At 40.0% G+C, this 10,813-nt stretch overlaps 1 pseudogene; it reads left to right on the top strand.

Annotated features, from left to right (window-relative positions):
- The first annotated feature begins 1,238 nt into the window (after window positions 1-1,238).
- Window positions 1,239-6,267, top strand: LOC138896783 (uncharacterized; annotated as a pseudogene).
- The last annotated feature ends 4,546 nt before the right edge of the window (window positions 6,268-10,813 follow it).

Here is a 10,813-nt window from a genome sequence, read left to right on the forward strand (position 1 = left end):
ACCCTTAAAATATAACTTTGATGATTTAGCAGAATTTAAAATGCATATAAAAGAATTATTAGATAACAAGTATATACAAGAAAGTAATAGTAAACATACAAGTCCAGCATTTATAGTAAATAAACATAGTGAACAAAAAAGAGGAAAAAGTAGAATGGTTATAGATTACCGAAATTTAAATGCAAAAACTAAAACATATAATTACCCAATACCTAACAAGATATTAAAAATAAGACAAATCCAAGGATATAATTACTTTAGTAAATTCGACTGTAAATCAGGATTTTACCATCTAAAACTAGAAGATGAATCTAAAAAACTAACAGCATTTACAGTACCACAAGGATTTTATGAATGGAATATTTTACCATTTGGATATAAAAATGCACCAGGAAGATACCAACATTTTATGGATAATTATTTTAACCAACTAGAGAATTGTATAGTATATATAGATGATATATTACTATATTCAAGAACACAAGATGAACATATAAAATTATTAGAAAAATTCATACATATTATAGAAAACTCTGGTATAAGCTTAAGCAAAACCAAAGCAGAAATTATGAAAAATCAGATAGAATTTTTAGGAATACAAATAGATAAAAATGGAATAAAAATGCAAACACACATAGTACAAAAAATAATCAATCTTGATGAAAACATAGATACAAAAAAGAAATTACAATTATTTTTAGGATTAGTAAATCAGGTAAGAGAATATATACCTAATTTAGCAGAAAACCTAAAACCTTTACAAAAGAAACTAAAAAAAGATGTAGAATATGAGTTCGATGAAAAAAATAAGGAACAAATAAGGAAGATTAAAATATTGTGTAAGAAACTACCAAAACTATACTTCCCAGATGAAAATAAGAAATTTACTTATATTGTAGAAACAGATTCGAGTACTCATAGTTATGGAGGAGTTCTTAAATATAAATATGATAAAGAAAAAATAGAATATCATTGCAGGTATTATTCAGGATCTTATACTGAACCACAAGAAAAATGGGAAATAAATAGAAAAGAATTATTTGCACTATATAAATGTTTATTAGCATTTGAACCATATATAGTTTACAATAGATTTATTGTAAGAACAGATAATGCCCAAGTAAAATGGTGGATAACCAGAAAGGTACAAGATTCAGTTACAACAAAAGAAATACGCAGACTGGTATTAAATATATTAAACTTTACATTTACAATTGAAATAATCACTACTAACAAGAATGTTGTTGCAGATTACTTGTCAAGACAAAGCTACCCAAACTGACCCAGATAATACAATGGAAAATCTACTCTTAGCCATGACTACACTTTGTAATAAAGTGGAAAGTATGGAAGAAGAGATACAGATAATAAGAAAAACAACTAGTAGTCAGCAGCATGACTCAAAAAATGCGGAGATAAGACGATCGGAAGTCTCTAAAATTCCAGAGCTAGAAGGTGACGTTGAGAAACACCTAAAAACTCATAACAGTTTGTTAAATACAGTTGCAGGAAGCAGCACAGCTAGCAATTCATCTGCAAAGAAGAAGGAAGAAATTAAACCTAGATATACAAACATAAATATGAACAATTTATTTTAAAAACTATTCGTGCAGAAAATCCAAAATACCCAGAACGAAATATTCCTACCACCATAGATAAATACCTACAAAGAAAGTCTGAACCAAGCCAAGAAGATATATAACCATATAACCCGTACATATATAGACAATATACACAAAATACAAAACTTTTTAAACAAAAACCCAAGATCCCAAACTACCCAGAATCCAAATGAAGATTATATTACCCATTATCTAACAGGATACAATAAATTAATAGCACTACCAAATACAAGTGCAAAACTAATAGCCACCTGCTACAATTATGGATTACTAGGTACTGTATATACACAAACAGGACAGGAGATAGCTACCATACCTGAGTTACACAGAGCATTTATGCAATACAGAAGAATAACTAAAGGAACGTTATTCTATATACGATTTTATTCAGCTACAGCAGAGATATTATATGAAGAAATAAAGCCTATCATACAAGTTATCAAGATCGGACTTACAAGAGAAATGCTCATACCAGAAAGAATAGAAGAACAAGAAGAGATAGAAAAAATAGATATTCCAGACTTTTATGCAAATAAAAGGATTATTGGAATATCCACTATACTAAATGAACTAGCAAACAACTACCTAAACCAGAATGCGATTTGGAGTTATTATTCAAGAGAACAAACAATGATATATTCAAATTGCAGAGAGATACGAGAAGCAGATATGGAAGAATTAAGACAATGGGTCTTAAGTCTTTTAAAACCAGAACAACCTACAATCACAAGAGCTATAAGGACGAATTTCATCTCTCCAGAACTGTTAACAAGATATTGCAAACTAATCAGTCACAAATACCCAGACCACATATGCTCAAAATGCAAAGGAGAAGATAACATTGTTCCAGACGTACAACTGGAATAATCGAGAAGAAGACGACAAGCTAAAACGACAAAAACTATGGCAGACAAGATAAAGTAAAAGATTTATTAGATTCTTTTCTTTTCTTTAATGTTATTTTGTTTTTTGTAAAAGTCGTAAAGTAAATAGTTCTTTACTTTACAAAAAGTAAGAGTCAGTCTCATGAACAGTAAAGGTCGTTCATGAATAGTAAGAGTCAGTCTCATGAATAGTAAAGGTCGTTCATGAATAGTAAGAGTCATTTTGTAATCTTTAAATAGCCCTTCGATTATGAATAAAAGACAGGCTGCATATTCAGGCATCCAAAGACTTCTCTCTTCTCTTACTCTCTAGATATACTAAAAGATAAAAATACAGGAAAGCTATGGACCAACAAGAAGATATGAAAGCTATGAATCAACAAGGAGATATAAAGAACCTACAAAAACAGGAAAGCTATGGACCAACAAGAAGATATGAAAGCTATGAATCAACAAGGAGATATCAAGAACCTACAAAAATAGGTATGTCATATTATAATTATGAGTAGCTAAATTATTATATTCCTGATAATCTCTAATATGTAAATTATAATTATCCATCATATAATAGTACTGTTATAGAAATCATCTTGAGAAAGTTTGCCATGAAAATATGCTAAGAGTAGGTAAGCCCAGACTATGCATCCTAAGGTTGAAACCGGTAGGCAGGAGGCCGTTTAGGGGAGTAAACAAAGTTGAAGCGCTGTTAGGGTAACTGATTGAAGCAGAAAATCATGGTAGTGACCAGAAAAGATGATCAAAATAACTTATTATAATATGATGAATAAGGATAATAGACATAGAGATTAAAAGGAATATGTTTAGCAAATCATATGATAAAATGAACACTTACTTAATAAATGATGATCTTAGCTATAAAATACTTATATTATATATACTAAAAAATATTGATAATGATGTAAGAAGAATAATCTATGAGAAATTACTTACTTTTGAAATAATAGAAATAATGGATCAAAATTGGACAGAATTAATTATACCAGAAATAGACTTATATGAATTAGATCTATATTCTGATAACACATAATGAATAATATATACCTACAATATTGGCAACAAACTACCGACAGCATAAAACTACTGACAAATTTAGTAAAAACTAATATAGAAGAATACCAAAGAACCCAAGATATAGAATATATAGAATATATATTAGAAAGCTTAAAAGAAATAATTAGATTAATTTCACTACAAAAAGAATATTATGAAAAAGCTTTTACATTTGACTAAATTATAAATGAAATTTCTAAGATCCTCAATAAATGGTATCAGAGCTATAGGTTAAAAATGAACAAAGAAGAATTTGCTATAGATGAAAAGACATATGAAAACCAAGATGGATTGAAAATAAAAATAATATTTTCAAATTTAGGCAGAAGATATAAAAAAATAGGAGACCAATTATACCTAATGATAGAAAAAGAAACAGCAAGATTAGAAGATAGCTTGACAGCTATGACAAGAATAAGTAAAGAAAATGAAGAAATTGATAAGAAAAAAGAAATTAAAAATATCAAAAATCAAGCAAACAGGGAAATACAACAATTAGAAGAAACTAAAAACACAAAAATTATAGCATTAGAAAAAGAATTAAACATGTTAAAAACACTATATGAAAATAAGCAAAGAGAAAAGAATAAAGAAATAGAATTAACAGATGAGATAAATAAATTTAAACAAATATTACAACCAGAAGAAATTCCTAGAATTGAAGAAATAGATAACAATATAGACGACCAAAAGTTAGAACCAAGTGAAATAAGTGAAACATATACAGAACTTTTAGAAAATATAGAAAAAATAAAAAATGTAGAAATAAATACAGGAGATGTAAATATGGAAGAAAAACCTAGTACATCAGGTGTAAAAAATCCAAAAGGAATAAACCCAAATTATTATACGGTTAACTATGAACAATTTGATAGAAATAATACGCTATGGGATAGTAGATTAAATAGAAAATGGACACCAAAACCAATATCAGAACAATATAATTTTTTAGATTTAGATTGCGTAGTAGATATAAATAAAACAATCCAACTATGGATAGGATATATATCTAAATAATTGGTAGATAATAAAATAGGAATGGCAGAAACACCAGGATATATAGAAAGAACACTCATAGGAACAGTAAAATTATGGTTGCATAATTTAACAAAAGAAAGTATAGATACCTTAAGAAGTAATAAAAAATTCAATGGTGAATTAGCAACAACAAATATAGAAATATTATACAAATATGAAATAGCCATAAGAAACGAATTTAGTAGTATGACTACAGAAATTGAAGAACAAAATAAGGAAAAACAAGTAAATAGAAACCTAATAACAAAATTAGCAATATGTAATATGTGCTATATAGATGAATATACTTGTGCATTTAAAGAATATTATTATAAAGGAACATATAATACAGAAGAAGGCAAAGAAATAAGAAAATTATATTTCACAAAATTACCAGAACCTTTTAATTCTAAAATAATAAAAGATTGGAATGAAGCAGGAGTAACAGATACTTTAGGAGCTAGGATAAAATTTCTACAACAATGGTTTGCACAATTATGTGAAAAATATAACGAAGAAACAAAAATAGAAAAAACATTAATAAAAAACTTAAAATGTTGTAAAAATAAAACAGCACCACAATTTGGATGTACAGATAAATATAATAATAAAAAATGGAAAAAGAAGAAATATAATAAATATAGATCAAAATATAAAAATAAAAAACCAAGAAAAAGATACTATATAAAAGATTATCAGACTAAAAGATCATTTAGACCAAAAAAGAAACCAACAGAATGTACTTGTTATAACTGTGAAAAATTAGGACATATAGCTAAAGACTGTAAAGCACCTAGAAACCTAAAGAAAAAGCAAATAACCGAAATCATAATTGATGATGAAGAATATATGCAAATGGAATATATAGATTATGAAATAGACAGTGAAGATAGTATATACGAAATATCAGATACAGAAGAAGAAATAGAAAATGAGATAACTAAAGAAGATAATGAAATCCAATGACTGAAAAAGAAATAGAAGTAATAACACGTGAAGAATATAAAGATGAAGAATCCTCAGAACAAAAAATTATATTTGATAATAATATATTTGAACAAATAAAAGGAAAAGAATTAGACCTCAGTGTCGAAAAAATATTTGAAGTACCTACAATAAAAAATTGGTTTAAAAGACAAAAAGAAGAATACTATGTAGTTAGCCAAAAAGAACATATAATTGACTGTAAATATACAAAAGGAAAGGCCAAAATACCAATAATAAACAAAAGAATAATAAACAAAGAAATACAAGATATAAAAGCAAAAAACCCAATTAAATATGTACACTTAGGAGGAACTGAAATACTAATAAAAGCATGTTTTAGGGAAGGAATAGATACCCCTATAGAAATATATTTAGCAGATGATAGAATAATACAACCTATAGAAAAAAGCATAATAAGTGCAATAAAAGGAAATCTCATATATCAAAAATTTAAATTTATAATAAGTGCCAATTATTCAATAGCAATAAACGATAAGAATATAGATAAATCATTAGTATTATACTGGAAAATGTCAGGAATAGAATTAACACCTGGAAGTAAAATATTTACAGCTAGATGTAAAAACTTATACGTCTTTTCATCTATAGCAAATTCTTCTTTGTTCTTTGCAGATGAACTGCTAGCTGTGCTGCTTCCTGCAACTGTATTTAATAAACTGTTATGAGTTTTTAGGTGTTTCTCAACGTCACCTTCTAGCTCTGGAATTTTAGAGACTTCCGATCGTCTTATCTCCGCATTTTTTGAGTCATGCTGCTGACTACTAGTAGCTGTGCCCCCAACAACCGATGGCACTCGGCACATACGGAGTTTAGCCCCATGCGCACAACACCTTGCGGCGCTACTTGCACGATACCTCGCCGTTCCGTTTCCAAAAACTATTAGCCGCCACACCGATGTCGCCTCCAGATGTTGCCCCCAACAACTGATGGCAGTCGGCATGTACTGAGCTTAGCCCCATGCGCACGGCATCTTGCGGCGCTACTTGCACGACGCTTCGCCGTTCCGTTGCCAAACACCATCAGCCGCTGCGAGCGATGTCGCCTCCCAATGTTGCCCACAACAACAGATGGCATTCAGAACGTACTGAGTTTAGCCCCATGTGCATGGCACCTTGCGGCGCTACTTGCACGAGGCCTCGCCGTTTCGTTTCCAAAAGCTATCAGCCGCCACACCGATGTCGCCTCCCGATGTTGGCCTCAACAACTGATGGCAGTCGGTATATACTGAGCTTAGCCCCATGCGCACGGCACCTTGCGGCGCTACTTGCATGATGCTTCGCCGTTCCGTTGCCAAACACCATCAGCCGCTACGAGCGATGTCGCCTCCCAATGTTGCCCACGACAACCGATGGGAGTCAGCACGTACTGAGCTTAGCCCCATGCGCACGGCACCTTGCGGCACTACTTACACGAGGCCTCGCCGTTCCATTGCCAAAAGCCATCAGCCGCCACTAGCGATGTTGCCTCCCGATGTTGCCCACACCAACCGATGGCAATCGGCACGTACTGAGCTTAGCCCCATACGCACGGCACCTTGCAACGCTACTTGCACGATGCTTCGCTGTTCTGTTGCCAAAAGCCATCAGCCGCCACGAGCGATGTCGCCTCCCAATGTTACCCACAAAATCGATGGCATTCAGAACGTACTGAGCTTAGCCCCATACGCACAGCACCTTGCGGCACTACTTGCACGACGCTTCGCCGTTCCGTTGCCAAAAGCCATCAGCCACCACGAGCGATGTCGCCTCCCGATGGTGCCCACAACAACCGATGGCATGCAGAACGTACTGAGTTTAGCCCCATGTGCATGGCACCTTGCGGCGCTACTTGCACGAGGCCTCGCCGTTCCGTTGCCAAAAGCCATTAGCCGCCACACCGATGTCACCTCCCGATGTTGCCCGCAACAACCGATAGCAGTCGGCACATACTGAGCTTAGCCCTATGCGCACGACACCTTGCGGCGCTACTTGCACGACACTTTGACGTTCCGTTGCCAAAAGCCATCAGCCGCCACGAGTGATGTCGCCTCTCGATGTTGCCGACAACAACCAATGGCATTCGGAACGTACTGTGTTTAGCCCAATGCGCACGGCACCTTACGGCGCTACTTGCACGAGGCCTCGCTGTTCCGTTGACAAAAGCTATCAGCCGCCACACCGATGTCACCTCCTGATGTTGCCCGCAACAACCGATAGCAGTCGGTAGGTACTGAGCTTAGCCCCATGCGCAGACACCTTGCGACGCTACTTACACGACGCTTCGTCGTTCCGTTGCCAAAAGCCATCTGTCGCCACGAGCGATGTCGCCTCCCGATGTCGCCCACTACAACCGATGGCATTTGGAAAGTACTGTGTATAGCCCCATGCGCACGGCACCTTATGGCGCTACTTGCACGAGACCTCGCCATTCCGCTGCACAAAACTATCAGCCACCACACCGATGTCGCCTCCCGATGTTGCCCCCAACAACTGATGGCAGTCGGCATGTACTGAGCTTAGCCCCATGCGCACGGCACCTTGCGGCACTACTTGCACGACGCTTTGCCGTTCCGTTGCCAAACACCATCAGCCGCTACGAGCGATGTCGCCTCCCAATGTTGCCCACAATAACCGATGGCAGTCGGCACGTACTGAGCTTAGCCCCATGCGCATGGCACCTTGCGGCACTACTTACTCAAGGCCTCGCCGTTCCGTTGCCAAAAGCCATCAACCACCACGAGCGATGTCGCCTCCCGATGTTGCCCACAATAATCGATGGCATTCAGAACGTACAGAGTTTAGCCCCATGCGCACGGCACCTTGCGGCGCTACTTGCATGAGACCTCGCCGTTCCATTGCCAAAAGCTATCAGCCGCCACACCGATATCGCCTCCCGATATTGCACCCAACAACTGATGGCAGTCGGCATGTACTGAGCTTAGCCTCATGCGCATGGCACCTTGCGGCGCTACTTGCACGACGCTTCGCCTTTCCTTTGCCAAACACCATCAGCCGCTGCGAGCGATGTCGCCTCCCAATGTTGCCCACAATAACAGATGGCATTCAGAACGTACTGAGTTTAGCCCCATGCGCATGGCACCTTGCGGCGCTACTTGCACGAGGCCTCGCCGTTCCGTTTCCAAAAGCTATCAGCCACCACACCGATGTCGCCTCCCGATGTTGGCCTCAACAATTGATGGCAGTCGGTATATACTGAGCTTAGCCCCATGCACACGGCACCTTGCGGCGCTACTTGCATGATGCTTCGCCGTTCCGTTGCCAAACACCATCAGCCGCTACGAGTGATGTCGCCTCCCAATGTTGCCCACGACAACCGATGGCAGTCAGCACGTACTGAGCTTAGCCCCATACGCACGGCACCTTGCGGCACTACTTACACGAGGCCTCGCCGTTCCATTGCCAAAAGCCATCAGCCGCCACGAGCGATGTTGCCTCCCAATGTTGCCCACACCAACCGATGGCAATCGGCACGTACTGAGCTTAGCCCCATACGCACGGCACCTTGCAGCGCTACTTGCACGAGGCCTCGCCATTCTGTTGCCAAAAGCTATCAGCCGCCACACCGATGTCACCTCCCGATGTTGCCCGCAACAACCTATAGCAGTCGGCACGTACTGAGCTTAGCCCCATGTGCACGACACCTTGCGGCGCTACTTGCACGATGCTTTGCCGTTCCGTTGCCAAAAGCCATCAGCCGCCACGAGCGATGTCGCCTCCCGATGTTGCCGACAACAACCAATGGCATTCAGCACGTACTGTGTATAGCCCCATGCGCACGGCACCTTACGGCGCTACCTGCAGGAGGCCTCGCCATTCCGTTGCCAAAAGCCATCAGCCGCCATGAGCAATGCCAGACACAACTCACAACAACCAATGGCAATCGACACGTACTGAGTTTAGCCCCATGCGCACGGCACCTTGCGGCGCTACTTGCACAATGCTTCGCCGTTCCGTTTCCAAAAGCCATCAGCCGCAATAAGTGATGTCGCCTCCCGATGTTGTCCACAACAAGCGATGGCATTCGGAACGTACTGAGTATAGCCTCAAGCGCACGGCACCTTGTGGCGCTACTTGCATGAGGCCGCACCGTTCCATTGCCACAAGCCATCAGCTGGCATGAGCGATATTGCCTCCCGATGTTGCAAAAGCCATCAGCCGCCACGAGCGATGTCGCCTCCCAATGTTGCCTACAATAACCGATTGCATTCGGAATGTACTGAGTTTAGCCCCATGCGCATGGCACCTTGCGGCGCTACTTGCACGAGGCCTCGCTGTTCCGTTGACAAAAGCTATCAGCCGCCACACTGATGTCACCTCCCAATGTTGCCCGCAACAACCGATAGCAGTCGGCACGTACTGAGCTTAGCCCCATGCGCACGGCACCTTGCGGCGCTACCTGCACGACGCTTCGCCGTTCCGTTGCCAAAAGCCATCAGCCGCCACGAGCGATGTCGCCTCCCGATGTTGCCCACTACAACCGATGGCATTTGGAAAGTACTGTGGATAGCCCCATGCGCACGGCACCTTACGACGCTACTTGCACGAGGCCTTGCCATTCCATTGCCAAAAGCCATCAGCCGCCACGAGCGACACCAGACACAACTCACAACAACCGATGGCAATCGACACGTACTAAGTTTGGCCCCATGCGCACGGCACCTTGCGGCGCTACTTGCACGAGACCTCGCCGTTCCGTTGCCAGTAGCGCCGCAAGGTGCCGTGCGCATGGGGCTAAACTTAGTACGTTTCGATTGCCATCGGTTGTTGTGAGTTGTGTCTGGCGTCGCTTGTGGCGGCTGATGGCTTTTGGCAACAGAATGGCGAGGCCTCGTGCAAGCAGCGCCGTAAGGTGCCGTGTGCATGGGGCTAAACACAGTACCTTCCGAATGCCATCGGTTGTTGTGGGAAACATCGGGAGGCGACATCGCTCGTGGCGGCTGATGGCTTTTGGTAACGGAATGGCGAAGCGTCGTGCAAGTAGCACCGCAAGGTGTCGTGCGCATGGGGCTAAGCTCAGTACGTGCCGACTGCCATCGGTTGTTGCGGGCAACATCGGGAGGTGACATCGGTGTGGCGGCTGATAGCTTTTGGCAACGGAACGACGAGGCCTCATGCAAGTAGCGCCGCAAGGTGCCATACGCATGGGGCTAAACTCAGTACATTGCCATCGGTTGTTGTGGGCAACATTGGGAGGCAACATCGCACGTGGCGG

Source organism: Nicotiana tomentosiformis, chromosome 8, assembly GCF_000390325.3.
Source record: "Nicotiana tomentosiformis chromosome 8, ASM39032v3, whole genome shotgun sequence".
NCBI classification, from domain to species: domain Eukaryota; kingdom Viridiplantae; phylum Streptophyta; class Magnoliopsida; order Solanales; family Solanaceae; genus Nicotiana; species Nicotiana tomentosiformis.